Below are 17,072 nucleotides of genomic sequence, written 5' to 3' on the forward strand. Positions count from 1 at the left end.
TTAATACCAATGGAGGAATATTCATTTCCCTTGCTCCAAATCCTCACCAGAATGACCTGTCATTTGTGTTATTGAACTTAGGCATATTGACAGAAAATCTAAAGGCATCTGGCTAAAAAATTACATGGCTTATTGGTCTCTGTGTTTTAACTTTTATGTACTGAAATTCAAATTTTATCTGGGAATCCTGCCATATTTTCCTTTATCACCCTTAATATTTAGCTTTCATGGTTAATACACATTAAACCTTTGGCATACAATGGGTTTTTTTCCTATTTCTTGTGTCCATATGCAGTTAACTGTAATTTCTTATAAAAACAAATATGAACAATATGCATATGTTCTCAGCTAGTCAATGAGTCACAATCATAGAACGGGATTTTCAGACAATCACTTTGAATTAACACTACCCAAGGACGCTAGTGTTTTGTTAGCAATGGTACGTACAAAGATCGCCAAGGTTCAGCAGGAGTAAGTCAAGGCTTTTCCTGTCTTACTTTATTTTCTCTATATAAATACTGCCGGTGCACATTGATAGGTGAAGGTCTATGACTCCAGAACATAGAAGAATGCAAACTTATTCATGTTCTTTGGTAGGATAAACTTCTACGTTACACATGTCAAAAGTACTTCTAATAATGTTAGATTTTTAATACACCAGTGGTTCACTATTTTATGTAGGAGAGAAAGCCAATGACAGTGTTTCTAAATAGGTTTCATGTTAATTAAATGTAAATAATAATAAAAATCCCTCAAAATATTTATGTTTTTCATTCATTATAAGCCATGTCTCATTCTTCAGTGGTCTGTCAGCATTTTTGTCCTTGTTTTTTCTTTGAGCCTCAAGTCATAAAAATTCTTATACTTTTTATTGCTTTCAAATCCTCTAAAAATTGTATGTTTTTCAGGTTATATTGTGAGGAACACAAAGAAAAGTATCTTTATTATTGCAAAAACTCCTACTCAGACAAAATAACTTGTATTTTTAAAAGCAATACATTTTGGTTGATTTTGAATATAAAAGAGAAATTATGTGAATAATTCTACAAAGGAAATGATTGAGCTACTCTGTACATTCCGGTCACTTTTATCCAGTGGATAATTTTTTTAAATCACTAATTGCCAGTGTGCTCTCTAAATTTCTATAATTTATTTTTTATCATTATGAACCATCACAATAGGAAAATTAAATCTTTGAAATAAAGAGTAATTCCAGTTAAAATTAAAGAGTAACTTTATAATGGGTTAGAAAATTAATTAAATTATTTGAAGAAACTTCGGAGAGTACTTTTATATAGCAGAAACTAAACTTTGTGTTCCATAAAAAATGCCTAGTTGAATGTTCCTTATGTACTTTATATGTAGCTTATGTTTCATATCTGGGTGATGATGAACATAGAATAAGGGTTCTATAATTCTGTCAATTAATAAAATAAATCATGTAGTTTACACATACAGATGAGAGTCTAGAAGAATGAAAAATATTCTGAATTTTTATGACAAGACTAAAAACAAAACAGTATATAATATTTTAATTATAATAATTGGGAATGACTATTTTATTATATTTAAAATTGTATCGTGTATTTAGACAATATTTTACATTGTATCCCCTTGATGAAAAGACATGTAACTAACAGAGCATGATACCTATCAACAGCAAATGCACACAATGAGGCCCAGCAAAATGTTCACAATGAAACAAGAGAACTGTAATAAACGGGAGATAAACCTTTGACAACAGCCTCAGAGTAAATGCGCATTCACCGTGTAATTATAAATAATAACCCAAACAACTTGTCAAACAAACAAGATACTTTGATATATTTTTCATATTTTGTGCAAAGAATAATGAACATTAACAAAGTTAAATGTCAAAAGTTAAACAATAAAAATCTTTAGAGAATTTTAGAATATCTGGGTAAAAGTAAAAACCTTTCTTAGTGTTTTCTTATTAATGTACCAAAAAGAAAAAAAAATGGCTTACAAAAGAAAAGTGATAAACTTTGTTTCACTGAAGCAAAAAAGCTTTGATTTAAAAAAGTACTGTTAAAATATGAACTGATGGCTGGAGGAATGACTTAGTACTTACAAGCACTTGCTACTATTTCAGACGTCCTGAGTTTGGGAGTTGGTCCAAGCACTCCTATAATTCTAGCTGCAGAGGATAAGAAAGCTTTTTCTGGAATCCACTCACCTTGCACATACATGGTATATATTAACATAAAATCATACACATATTCATAAATAAAGTAAAACAATTTAAATAAAACATGAATTGAGAAGTAATAGAATAAAAGACAATTTATTTTGTACAGTTCACATAGACTGTCAAAATGTAGAAAAAAGGAGCCAAAGTTCTTCAATTAAAGAAATAATCAATCCAATTCAGAAACTGGAAAAAGCTATAAAAAGACATATCATAATCATGTAAATATATTCAAAATCATTAGAAGTTAGGGAAGAGCAGTTTCATCTCCAGGAGATAATTCTGTACACATATAAAAGAAGTTGCACTAAAGAGGTATGGGGAAAACTAAATGCTTGCAAGAACACATAAAAATAATATCACTCCTGAATTGCATCTGGTAATTCTACATAGTTAAAATGTTCTGAAAACATTTTGTGCCTCCTTATAAAAACAAATGTGTACCAATCATGCAGTCTCAAAATTTTCTTCTTTTGTCTTCCTTGAGAGCTCCCAATTTTCAGAATTTCCCCTTGTGGTCTTCCAGGTAGAACTTGGAAAGAGGTAAAATGTTCAGACTACATTATGGAGATAAACTAAGACATGATAAATCAAATTAAACTTTTTTTCGCATTGACTCTGTATCAAGTACATATGGTCTCTTTATTTCCATATCAGTTCGAGTGCATTAATAATAAATGTTAACTTACTAATATTGTGTTAATGTAGTTATTAAAGATGAACCTTATAGCTCTCCTCCTGAATATCGTAAAAGGGATCCTAGTTTGTTCATTCATTCATTCTGATGGTCTGTGTCTGGATCTGAACATTCCTGGACGCTATCTTATGAATCTTTTGCTGTGTCTGTCAGTCTATGTCTGAGTGTCTGCCTCTGACAAAAGGCTATGCTGTTTGTTTTATTGAGCAGCATGGAAAGGAACGAACGGGAAAGAAATGTTATAAGGTAAAATGGTCTGTGATTCTCTTTCTTTGTTGAGTGTTTATGTAGTTGGGTGTTGGGGTAACTGTGGCCTCACAAAACGGCTTTGGGCAATGTTTCTTTTGTTTCTATTTGTGTAATAGTTTGAATAGTATGAGCATGAACTCTTATTTGAATGTGTGTTAGAATATAGTGTTAAAATCATTAAGCCCTAAGTTTTTGGGTGAAGGGGTAGGTTAAATGACTGTTTCTATTTCATTAGAGGCTATAAGTATATTTAAGTTGTTTATATGATTTTGGTTTATCTTTATCAAGAAAACAATCCACTTTTTTAAAATTTTCTGCATTATAGGAATTTAAAGTATTCCTGAATTTCCTCTGTTGTTGTGCCTCTCTTTTCATTTCTGATTTTGTCAATATGAATATTCTCCCTCAGTGCTATGTTCAATATTTATGTGAATATTCATTATATAAGATTGCTTTCAAACCATGTTTGCTGTTTTCAGGTAATGGTTATCCTAACACACATAACATACATATGCATGCATTACCCTTGATTCAGGAACACAGATAGTTTCAAATTGCAGCTGTGCGTTTGCTTAGATTGTAAAAGAATGATTACATAGCAAATTCAAGGCCAGTGATATTGGTTGTTACATTGGTCTCTTAAAGGTAGGCTAAACAGACAGGCTGAAAACACAGTAGGATAACAGTCCCGAGTCCTAAGTGATCTCAAAGCATATTATTAACACTGTCTCTGACATTGAACATCAGTTTTGTCTCATAGAATGTGAGAGATATTTTTATCATAATGCAATGACAAGCATTTTATCATTTACCAAATCAAGAAACAGCCTAAATGCTTTCTAGTGAGGTAATGTTTAACATTCGGACCTTGAACAATGCAAATAATAAAAGGGGAAAAATGCCTGCTAATCGTAGCAACACTTAGGACAGCAGAACACTGAAAGAAAACCTCAGCCGTAAAATTGACGTACTCTCCAATTTCATTTACCTAATATTACTGATTTGACAAAATTGTAGTAAAGAACAAGCCAGAAGCTTCTACGATAAGAGACAAGAGCAGACAGGGATAAATTGAGTTGGACATAAAAGTCGAAATGAGAAATGCAAGTGATTGAAATGGTTGCATTTACATCTTCTTAATGTTAAGATCCTTGTTGTTTTGCAAGATGTCACCACTGGGGACCAGCTCACCAAAGAGCACAAGCAATCCTTCTGTATTAGTCGTTAAGACTTCATGTGGGTATAAAAGTCTCAAATGAAGTGGTATAGTTGAGAAGGAAAGATTACCCATCTACACAGAATATTAATAAATATGTCTTACAACCAAGGGAGCAAAGATACTTTTAAATGGAAAGCATATAACTAAAAATAATATTAGAAGGAAATGGCGGACATAATTCCACTAGAAAAGTATGCCAGAAGGAATGTTCACTGATTGGCCACCTGAACAGGCTAGCTCCTTTACTGAAAATAACACAGAGATTTGTATTTAAAAAGTGTGCTCCAGAAGTTTACTTAGCTAAAAATGCAATATGTGTTTTGTTATTTTAATGGGGATTAAGCATCCACAATTTTCCTCTGGTCTTGGAAAGAAAATTTGAAGCATTGGGCCTACTGTAGAATATATACTACAAAATACCCAAGTCAGTACGTAAAATGTAACAGAGATATATACTGGGGCATTGACTCTAAAATAGTCCATTGATCACAGAATAAACTTACTTAAAAGTATTAAAGGGAACATTTTTCACTCATGGGGAAATAGTATTATAGCACTTGATTTGCAAGGATGAGCCCAGAAAGGTAGCATATTATTAAATAAAACAATTCAATGACCTGCTAGATCAAAAGGAAGCAAATAGTCTTGACATTCAGCTATATAATCACCACAGTATTTATCATGCATAAAATCTAATAACCATGTAAAAATCAGACAATTGTGCATCATAGCAAAATAAATTTTTCATTTGAATGAAGCAATTAAAGAGCAGAGCTAATGAGTTTGGGGAAAGCTGGTTTAACTGCAGATGCCTAGTCAGTAATTTAAGGAAACACAAAATAAAATAAAACAACACAAAAATATATAAGAAAAGAACAAGCATAGAAGTTTAGTTTTATGAAACATCTACAACAATATATGAAATAATTAAAATATTTTAATGCATAAGACATACTAGAAATGTAGAAGAAAATTCAAATCAATGTGAAGATATAGTTTTGTAATCTCAAGACTGGAGTGTAGAACAAAGAAAGCAGTCCCTAAAAAGGAAAACCTATCTGAAAGCTCTTTCGTTTGATCAACTCACACTTTCCGATTCAGACAGGGTGATTGCTAAGAGAAAAACCTTGTGTGAGCTAATGATTAAAGGTAGTAAATTGTCATAATAAATAACAAGTCATATATTCAAAGGAAAGTCCAAACTAAACAAAAATAATTTTAAAAACAGAAACAGAGATATATGCATCTTTATACCTCTATTAAATAATCATTAATGCTGAAATAGTAATAAAATGAAGCATACCGGATACAAAGCAAAGTAAAATAGAAAAAAATTCCAAAACTGGTTAAGATAATAGGCATCAGAAAAGATATCTTGCTGTTAAAAACCTAATAAGAGTACATTTCCATAAACCATTATCCTCCCCAAAATAAACACCTCTAATATTTTACAAACTATAGAAAGAAGAATAAAAAAGTGCATTTCCACAGGACTCCCAAGTTGTATTTGTATTTACTATGTCTTTGAGAATGTCTAGGGATAGGTGGCGATTATTGTCCTAGATAGGGTCACTATCGCTGCCAAGAAACACTGTGACCAAAAGCAAGTTGGAGAGAAAAAGATTTGTTTGGCTGGCAATTTCAAATCACTGTTCTTAACTGAAGGAGGTCAGGACAAGAGCTCCCACAAGAAGCAAGGAGTTGGAGGCTGACTATGATGAAGGGTCATAGGCGAGTGCTTCCTCCTCGTGGCTTACCCAGCCTGCTTTCTCACAGTACTCAGTACCACCAATTCAGTGGCAACCCCACCCACAATGGCCTGAACATGCCGATCAATCTCTACTTAATAAAATGTTCTACAAACTTACAGCACTGTGGAAGCCTTTCTCCGTTGAGAATCCTTCCTTTCTGAAGACTTATCACGTGACAAGTTCCCACTGAACTATCCAGCTCGTCAGTAACTTTTCCTCCTGACTACTCCCACACCCACCCGCCCATTTTTATCCTCCCTACTTCGTATCCTTAGTCATTTCATCTTAAACCAATTGATTTCAATTTGTGCTGGCCACATACTCTTGGATGTTGGACATAAGATGATGTGCTCTTCTGGGGAAGTATTGTCAGTGTACCAAATAATATATTTTTAATGAAAATTGGCTTTCCTTCTCACATAAGTTGGTAACTGCCAATGTCTGCACACCCAACTGTTGTTGAACATTGAATCCAGTGTTATTTTCCAGTCTTCATTTTGTCTGACTCGAGCTTGCATACATCATTATCCTAAATCCTGAATATTTCCTCTTGAGATACTTAAGTAAATTTGCAAATGTCTGACGCCCCGGTATGGTTACATTTTCAGGGTTACAGATGAGCCTGAACTTGGAATTAATAGTAGTAAATGCAGTGGAATGTTTTATACTATTTTAAATTAGTCAGTATTTACAAATGTTATCTAAATTTTAGATACAAAAAATTAACTTACATTTCAAAATACATCAAAATAAAGTTAAAAGTAATAATAATATTAAAAAATCCAAATGCAAATTATGACAAAGATGGGAGTGTACATATTTTCTCATTTTTAGTTTCCTGATAAAAATTAAATAAAATTTGGCCAAGTTCTTAATTTGTACCTTATACCTCAAAACAAAACAACAAACAACAACAACAAAAACAATGGAGTTGTGACTGGTTTAGGTAAGATTATCACATTAAATCAATATCGGATTACTTCTAGAATCAAAGGAGAGCACTCTAACAAGTTATTGCCCATGACTTACTCATCTTCAAACAGAAAGGATTCTTTACAAATGTTGACAGTCATTTTCCAGTTGATGTCAGGGAGAGGTTGACAGGACCACAGAGGCTGGAGGGGAGACTGAAAGCAAAACTCAAGCCAACAAAGCCAAACACAAAAGCAGATGAACAACAGGAAACAAAGCCATCCGCCCCCAGGTCGTGAGCTTTTGTATCCACTGATGCTGACAGAAACAGAACAGGACCTGTTTACTTCCTCAGGACACTGCAGATGCGTGGCTGGCCAACTCTTTCAAATAACATATATAAAGGAGCAGTAAAGACATAAATGTGATATTACTCTCTTCCTAAATGCAGGCAAAATTATCCTAAGATAATGAGAAAACACCGAGAAGCACTGAGCAGATGGGTTAGAAAACACGTGGCTAAGTGTTCATGAAGTTAGTGCAGAGAAACAAAGACAGGAAAAGACTGGCAGTAGTGCAGCCACAATCAAGGGACCTGTCGGAATTAATAAAAATAATTTCCAATGTCTATCTAGAAGATATTCTATATTCAGGTCCCCAGCCCTCAGAACTAGTGCCATCTTAGCAATACAGGCCACAGCAGAAGTCAACTAGTGAGTTTGAGGGGCAGCGAGCAGAAGTAAACACTGACAGGCTTTCTGAAGAGAGGAACTGATTATGATTCTGCTGGGTAAATGGTAAACTTTTTCAGACTAGTTCAAAACTCCCTTCTAGAATTCTGAAAAGCAAGAGCAAGAGACAACCAGGAAGCTAAACAACTAATGCATGGTGGGTTATCTCCAAGGAGTTAGAAACAGGAAAAACATTTAACTCATAATCCGCACTAAACATGAGTTTTAGGAAGACTATTCTTAAGGACACACACCATAGATAAATCTTCTTGCACTGACATATGTGATGGGGACATTTATGGACATGATGAAAAAAAGTTCCTAGAATTCTGGAGGGAGAAGCTTTAAACACACACACACACACACACACACACACACACACACACACACACAAAATAATATAAAGTGTTTAAGCAATGCTTTAAAATTCTATGTATATACACATGGTATATCTTAGTAGCAACAGTGAAAAGTAGAAATAATGTAAATAGAAACTGTGGTAATCTTGTGTGCTCAGCTCTGAATCTGTTGCAAAATATACAGGAGATTGTGAGTGGCTGTGCAGTATTAAGTGCTGTTAAAATGTATTTGGAATAACAGTCACATTGTTGCCTGAAATTCTAAAAGTAAAAGGCACACAAGGCTTAGCCGAGCCACAGAAGGCTATCCCTGCACATTCATCTTTAAATTGCATATGCAGCTCTCTGAGCGCTCAGTAGAGAAGAAATTGTCTCCGGCTTAAACCACCTGAGGATGCAATTCACTGCATGTTAGTGTGTCTGTGCCCATGGGAGGTCTCAGGAGAGGCTGCTTGTGTGTGAAGTGTATGAATTGCTTTTCTTACCTCCTGTTGTCTTGCAAGGGGATGCCTTCTATGGAAGAAATATTAAGTACTCTCCAAGTTCCCTAAGTAATTTTTAAAAGTAAAATGAATAAAGTCAAATATAATCTCTAAAAGATTCCAGCATGAATTTTTCATTTTACTTAGTTAGTTAAGTCATTAACTATTAATAAGAAAACATGCTTTAAGTGAGCTGTATTTGTGAGCCTGTATATTTGAGCACAAGGGCAAAAACTTCAATAAATTTTTATTAAAGTTTTAGAAATATAGAAATTTGTGTTTTAATATATAGAGGTATTTGAGTTTATTACTTGAATGTTTGTTAGGAGAAATACATCTTCAGTACATAGAATGATGCTAAATTTGGAAAATGGAAAATTATCACATTAAAATTACTGAGTATATAAATTTGCTTTGAGCATATGTTTCGTTATTTCAGAATGTTATGCCACATTACCCAAACCACAAAATGTCATTTTTAATATTACTGGATTCATAATTCTAATTAATCCAGATGATAAAAATTATGATATTAAATAAATCATTTCATGAAAAATATATCATAATAGTTTCTTTAAAATATATATGCATTTGTCATCTCATTTAATTAAGCTTGCATTCACTTGGATGTTCCTTCCGTACTGGCTAACCTTCATGGTGCTATAAGATGCTGCTGCTGTACTTGCAGTTGGAGAAGAAACAATAAACCTTAATCTCACTCAACTGTGGACCTGGAAAGTCATAAAAATTAGCCTGGCAAAGATATGCCCAGTGGTACAATAGTGGCCCAAACATAATTAGAGTAAGCAACCACTCTCGAACTGGATTTAAGATCAGCTTGAGGAGATGGAACCCATATCTCTCACTGTTAAGGAGGCAAAGAATCTCTGGTGGTTCCAGTAAAAATGGACTCCATAGGTCCAAACAAGGAGTTGCCACTGTGAGGAGGTGTGACCTTCTTAGAGTAGGTGTGGCTTTGTTGGAGAAAATGAGTGAGTAGGGGATGGGTGTTGAGATCTCATAAGCTCAGAATTTCTACTCAGAATCTTCCAAGTAGATCTTGGAAAGACATAAAATGTTTAGACTATATTATGGAGATAAAGACTCACAGAGCTTTGCAAAAGAGGAAGCAGAATGTTGTAAAACTAAGAGTGATTTGATAGCATCATGGAAACAGTATTTTTCAACACAACAGGGCAGCTTCACATATGTCTGCCTAGAAATTGTGTGACAACATGCAGAAGACCTTTGCCAGTTCTAGCCAGATAAAATCCCAGCAGGGGCGGGGGAATGTAGGCACCAAATGACAACACTAGATCAGACACTTTTAGCAAACAGTAGCTGCTGGGAGAATGAGAGTTTTGTTAAGTTCTGTGATACCTGGTAGGACCTCAACATGCCAGGGCAGGTACCACTCCCAAGAGTAATTGATGAATTAATCTTGTAATCTCAACACTCACAGGATTTGATGAGGAAAGTAGAAAAAAAATTAATCTAAAAGTTTGATGAGAAGAAATGGAAGGGTGGTTCTGCAAGACCTTGAGAAAGTGTGAATGTGTTCAAAGTAAATTGTATGGCGTTCTCAAATTCAGAAAAATGCAGAGTGTAATGACATGCACGTGACAATAATATCCAGTATGAAGTGACAATTTTTAAAGTTAAGAATGCTGCTTAGCACAAGGACTCTGATGGAGGACTTAGGGGAAGGACTGAAGGAGCTGAAAGGATTTGCAATACCATAAGAAGAGCAACTGGAACTCCAAAGTTCCCAGGGACTTCACTGGCTCTCACTGCATATGTAGCAGAGAATGGCCTTAAGTGGCATCAATGGCAGGGAAGCCCTTGGTCCTGTGGTGGGTCAATGCCCCAGAGGAGGGGAATGCTAGGGCAGGATAGTGAGGCAGAAGTTGGGGTGGGGTGGGGAAGCACTCTCATAGAGGCAGGGAAGGGGGATGGCAAAGGGGGTTTGCAGAGAGGAAACTGTGAAGGGGAATAACATTTGAAATGTAAATAGATAAAATAACCAATAAAATATTTTAAAAGAATGCTGCTTAATATGTATCAGCAACTGAATAAAATTATGACATTTAGATATATTCTTAATGTGCCATAATCATTTGTTTAAGTATAGAATACATATAGCACTTCATATGAATAAAATGAGATGTGTGTGCTTGTTAGTTCACCTGCTTTTGCCTGAGAAATGTCATTTCTGTATGATAGGTAAGACAAAGAGATCTACTTTATTGACATTAACATTCGTTAACATTTTATTGTCATCTGAAAATTATCTAGAGTAAGAGTTTTTTTTGATCTCTACTTGTGAGCAGGTGTTCATGAGTATGAGAACGCATACTTGTGTGTACACATGCACACACACATGTACACACACGTGTACACATACAATAAATATTTTGGGATGAGAACTGTGTCAGCCCAGTAGACTTAGGTGATGATTTCAGTGATGTTTTTCTTCAAACTTGGGTGAATTGCATATGCTGAACAGCAATTTTTTGGATACCTTGTTCCTTAAAAATGTAATATCCCATAAGGGTCTGATGAATCTACAAATTTCCATATTCTGGTTTGTGTAAAAGTGTGCATATAACTGTTTCATGTTTCACATAAATATATGATATCATGCTATAGACATTAAATCCATAAACCACATATTTTAAAATCTTCTCACAACTCAATTTTAAGGAGAATTTTAGAAGTTGAACAATAAAATTAGTGTGAATAAAATACTGTATGAGGAGCTTTGAAAAGTAATGTATATTGCATTTTACCATAGTAAATTGCACCATCCTCTTGATAGAAAATTACTAAAAGTTGTATGTAACATAGTGTTCTACAAATATTACTTGTGTAGAGCCAATCGTTTTCATACACAGAGAGACTGTAAATGTGAATTTTAAAATATGAAAAAGACACTCAAAGCTTAGATGTGCTACTCTTGAGTTTGACCTGACTCCTTCCCAGCTGTAGCCTGCTATACCTGAAAGTCCCAGAAGACCGTCAGTTTTGTTTACAGGGAACACCTGTACGCACACGTGCTAAAGCCTTGTGACCTTGTCTCATGACTCCTGGTTCTGTCCTAACCTTAAATATTGTCTTGTATACTACAGGAAACAACCTATAATCTTATTTACTAAAAGAATTTTGTGAACACTGTAACTTCAGAATGTTCTCTCCATATAAATATTTATTTTTAAGCCCTTTCATTAAGCATTCGGTAGAGATGCTTTGGGGATACCTATCTATATCCTTTCCCCTTTCTGGGTACTCCTGCCCCTCCTTAATCTGAGTACTTAAATAAACATTAAAATATCCCTTTGTTTCAGACCTCAGTAAATACAAAAATCTTTCATACACCCAAGCAGAAATCTCTGCCCCCTCTCTGAATACTATTCTTATTACCATTGATATAAAATACCCCATTAAAACTTTGAATATGAACATTATCTTTCTTTAAATAGTGATGATAAATGGGCTTTAAATACAAATATTGCAGCTATGGTATACAATAGCCTTTCAGTGTAATGCTAAAGAGTAATCTTGGGAACCAGTAACAGGAATATTTATCATAAATATAAAATTACAAAATCACAAAATATATTTTAAGGCTATTACAATGTGTATGAGGTACCATTTAAAAATATTTTGGATATGAACAAGTGGAGCACAAAATATATAATTTTTTTGTAGTTAATGTTGTATAGGAATTGTTGATGTACTTAGTGAGCATCCCTGATTCCTATCTTTGAAATTCTCAAGCAAGACAAATGAGAACACATGCCACAGAACAAGTGAGAACATGGGTGGAGGTCAATGGACAACATACACGTACAGGACTCATTTCTCTCTCTCTCTCTCTCTCAATCTCTCTCTCTCTCTCTCTCTCTCTCTCTCTCTCTCTCTCTCTCTCTCTCCCTCTTTCCCTCTCTCTCCCTTCTTTCAGAGAGGAGATACAAGCCCTTAGGCTTCATGACAAGAGTCATGTCATGTGCCTCATTTAGCTGTGCCTCACTACACAATTCCTGTCTTGTTTTTGACAAAACTAATTAGTTTGGATTTTTGAAAGATGAAAATCTGTATTATTAAAAGGGAAATAATTTCAACCAAGACAGAAGTCCTCTTATCTTCACTGTTCATCCACATTCCTTCCATCTCTTAAAATCCTCAAGACACACTATTAACATCTCTCCTGGATCTGAATTCTTGAATAATGATTATGGCATCCCTGGATGTACAACCACAACCATTCTGGCAGCATGGATGCTTCAGGAACAAACATATCTTTTATACTTTCCTTCATGTCATAATAGAAATCTCCCAGAACATGAGGTCATGGCTTACTCTGCTCTCATCCCAAGTGACATTCCCACCCCTGTGTTCTTCCTCCCTAACACTCTAAATTTTGGTATTTAGACTCACTTTTAAAGTTGGTTTTACCTCCACATCTCGATTTTAGTTCAACCAATTCTTATTTTCTGTCAGTACTAATGACTTCCTGCTATTGATAGTCACAGGATATTTGAAGTTTCCTTTGTTCACAATGCAACCACCTGCACCCACTGACAACCTCCTCTACTCTCAGTTTTTGCCATGCCACTTCTCTGCCTGTGCCTCTACTTTTTGCCCACCTGGAAAAAGAGAGAGTAAGGGCCTCTAGGCAGGAAAACAGGAGGCTACTTTACAAGAATAACATTCCCTCCTTACACTTATAAAATGTCTCTAGTCCCTTAGAGGGAAAAAAACTGAGGTGAAAAGTTAGAATGTTAGGGAAACAGGGAGATTATAAAGAAGGGAGTGTTTGGCTTTCAAATACTATTAGGATACCAAGGAACACCCAAACTTCATGTTAGTGTTTAGCAAAATCAAACTATGTGCCTTGGAAATTTTTAAGCAACCACAACTCTAGTGGTTTCTTGAGTGTAAGGGTCCAGTCATGTCAAGGCACTGTTTTCCAGTGAATCTTTGCAGCCTCTCGCTCTTTTATCTTTCTGCCCAAGCTTCTAAAGACTTAGGATGGGGAATATATGATGTAGATGTCCCATCTGGGGCTGAGGGTGCCAGCATCACTCATTTGCACTTTGAACAATTGTCATGCTCTTTAACAACCATGCACTGCATAGAATCCAAACCTGATAAGGATTGTCAGCTGCACTAACATATGGGTATAAAAATAATACTAAGAAGAAAGCTTGGTACAATATCTATTTAGCAAGATACAGCCATCTTTTCTGTTCCACTGCCCCTGCCTTCATTTTCTCTGGGGACTCATTTTACCTTAGAGTTTCTCACCTAGAAAGAGCACTGTCCCTTTCCTTCTCCAGTCATGATATACAGTGTGATTTCAGAACAGTTTTATGAGATGCATCTTGCATGGAGTCTGTGGCTCTTTGAAACAAGCATGGCAATGAGTTTTCTGCGTTGTATTAACATTTCTTTCTTTTATTTATATTAACTTGAGTATTTCTTATTTACATTTCAAATGTTATTCCCTTTCCTGGTTTCCGGGCAAACATCCCCCTCCCCCGTCCCCTTCCTTATGGGTGTTCCCCTCCCAACCCTCCCCCCATTGCCGCCCTCCCCCCAACAGTCTAGTTCACTGGGGGTTCAGTCTTAGCAGGACCCAGAGCTTCCCCTTCCACTGGTGCTCTTACTAGGATATTCATTGCTACCTATGAGGTCAGAGTCCAGGGTCAGTCCATGTATAGTCTTTAGGTAGTGGCTTAGTCCCTGGAAGCTCTGGTTGTTTGGCATTGTTGTTCATATGGTGTCTCAAGCCCCTTCAGCTCTTCCAGTTCTTTCTCTGATTCCTTCAACGGGGGTCCTATTCTCAGTTCTGTGGTTTGCTGCTGGCATACGCCTCTGTGTTTGCTGTATTCTGGCTGTGTCTCTCAGGAACGATCTACATCCGGCTCCTGTCAGTCTGCACTTCTTTGCTTCATCCATCTTGTCTAATTGGGTGGCTATATATGTATGGGCCACATGTGGGGCAGGCTTTGAATGGGTGTTCCTTCTGTGTCTGTTTTAATCTTTGCCTCTCTATTCCCTGCCACGGGTATTCGTGTTCGCCCTTTTAAAGGAGGAGTGAAGAATTCACATTTTGATCATCCTTCTTGAGTTTCATGTATTCTATGCATCTAGGGTAATTCAAGCATTTGGGCTAATAGCCACTTATCAATGAGTGCATGCCATGTGTGTTTTACTGAGATTGGGTTACCTCACTCAGGATGATATTTTCCAGTTCCAACCATTTGTGTATGAATTTCATAAAGTCATTGTTTTTGATAGCTGAGTAATATTCCATTATGTATATATACCACATTTTCTGTATCCATTCCTGTGTTGAAGGGCATCTGGCTTCTTTCCATCTTCTGGCTCTTATAAATAAGGCTGCTATGAAAGCATGGAGGAAGTGTCTTTTTTATATGTTGGGGCATCTTTTGGGTATATGCCCAAGAGAGGTATAGCTGGATCCTCAGGTAGTTCAATGTCCAATTTTCTGAGGAACCTCCAGACTGATTTCCAGAATGGTTTTACCAGTCTGCAATCCCACCAACAATGGAGGAGTGTTCCTCTTTCTCCGCATCCTCGCCAGCATTTGTTGTCACCTGAGTTTTTGATCTTAGCCATTCTCACTGGTGTGAGGTGAAATCTCAGGATTGTTTTGATTTGCATTTCCCTTATGACTAAAGATGTTGAACATTTCTTTAGTTGTTCTCAGCCATTCAGCATTCCTCAGCTGTGAATTCTTTGTTTAGTTCTGAAACCCATTTTTAATAGGGTTATTTGTCTCCCTGTGGTCTAACTTCTTGAGTTCTTTGTATATTTTGGATATAAGGCCTATCTGTTGTAGGATTGGTAAAGATCTTTTCCCAATCTGTTGGTTGCCATTTTGTCCTAACCACAGTGTCCTTTGCCTTACAGAAGCTTTGCAGTTTTATGAGATCCCATTTGTTGATTCTTGATCTTAGAGCATAAGCTGTCGGTGTTTTCTTCAGGGAATTTTTTCCAGTGCCCATGTGTTCGAGATGCTGCCCTAGTTTTTCTTTTATTAGTTTGAGTGTATCTGGTTTGATGTGGAGGTCCTTGATCCACGTGGACTTAAGCTTTGTACAGGGTGATAAGCATGGGTCGATATGCATTCTTCTACATGTTGACCTCCAGCAGAACCAGCACCATTTGCTGAAAATGCTATCTTTTTTCCATTGAATGGTTTTGGCTCCTTTGTCAAAAATCAGGTGCCCATAGGTTTGTGGGTTCATTTCTCGATCTTCAATTCTGTTCCATTGGTCTATCTGTCTGTCTCTGTACCAATATCATGAAGTTTTTATCACTATTGCTCTGTAATATTGCTTGAGTTCAGGGATAGTGATTCCCCCTGAAGACCTTTTATTGTTGGGGATAGTTTTAGCTATCCTGGGTTTTTTGTTATTCCAGATGAATTTGCAAATTGTTCTGTCTAACTCTTTGAGGAATTGGATTGGTATTTTGATGGGGATTGCATTGAATATGTAGATTGCTTTTGGTAAAATGGTCATTTTTACTATATTAATCCTGCCAATCCATGAGCATGGGAGATCTTTCCATCTTTTGAGGTCTTCTTCAATTTCTTTCTTCAGAGTTTTGAAGTTCTTATTGTACAGATCTTTTACTTGCTTGGTTAAAGTCACACCGAGGTACGTTATATTATTTGGGTCTATTATGAAGGGTGTCGTTTCCCTAATTTCTTTCTCAGCTTGGTTCTCTTTTGTGTAGAGGAAGGCTACTGATTTATTTGAGTTAATTTTATACCCAGCCACTTTGCTGAAGGAGTTTATCAGCTTTAGTAGTTCTCTGGTGCAACTTTTGGGATCACTTAAATATACAATCATATCATCTGCAAATAGTGATATTTTGACTTCTTCTTTTCCAATCTGTATCCCCTTGACCTCCTTTTGTTGTCTGATTGCTCTGGCTAGAACTTCAAGAACTATATTGAATAAGTAGGGAGAGAGTGGGCAGCCTTGTTTAGTCCCTTATTTTAGTGGGATTGCTTCAAGTTTCTCTCCTTTTAATTTAATGTTATCAACTGGTTTGCTGTATATGGCTTTTACTATGTTTAGGTATGGGCCTTGAATTCCTATTCTTTCCAGGACTTTTATCATGAAGGGGTGTTGAATTTTGTCAAATGCTTTCTCAGCATCTAATGAAATGATCATGTGGTTTTGTTCTTTCAGTTTGTTTATATAATGCATCACTTTGATGGTTTTCCGTATATTAAACCATCCCTGCATGCCTGGAATGAAGCCTACTTGATCATGGTGGATGATTGTTTTGATGTGCTCTGGGATTCGATTTGCCAGAATTTTATTGAGTATTTTTGCGTCGATATTCATAAGGGAAATTGGTCTGAAGTTCCTCTTTCTTTGTTGGGTCTTTGTGTGGTTTAGGTATAAGAGTAATTGCGGC

The sequence above is a fragment of the Rattus norvegicus genome, chromosome 15 (assembly GCF_021556685.1).
Source record: "Rattus norvegicus strain SHRSP/BbbUtx chromosome 15, alternate assembly SHRSP_T2T, whole genome shotgun sequence".
Taxonomy (NCBI): Eukaryota; Metazoa; Chordata; class Mammalia; order Rodentia; family Muridae; genus Rattus; species Rattus norvegicus.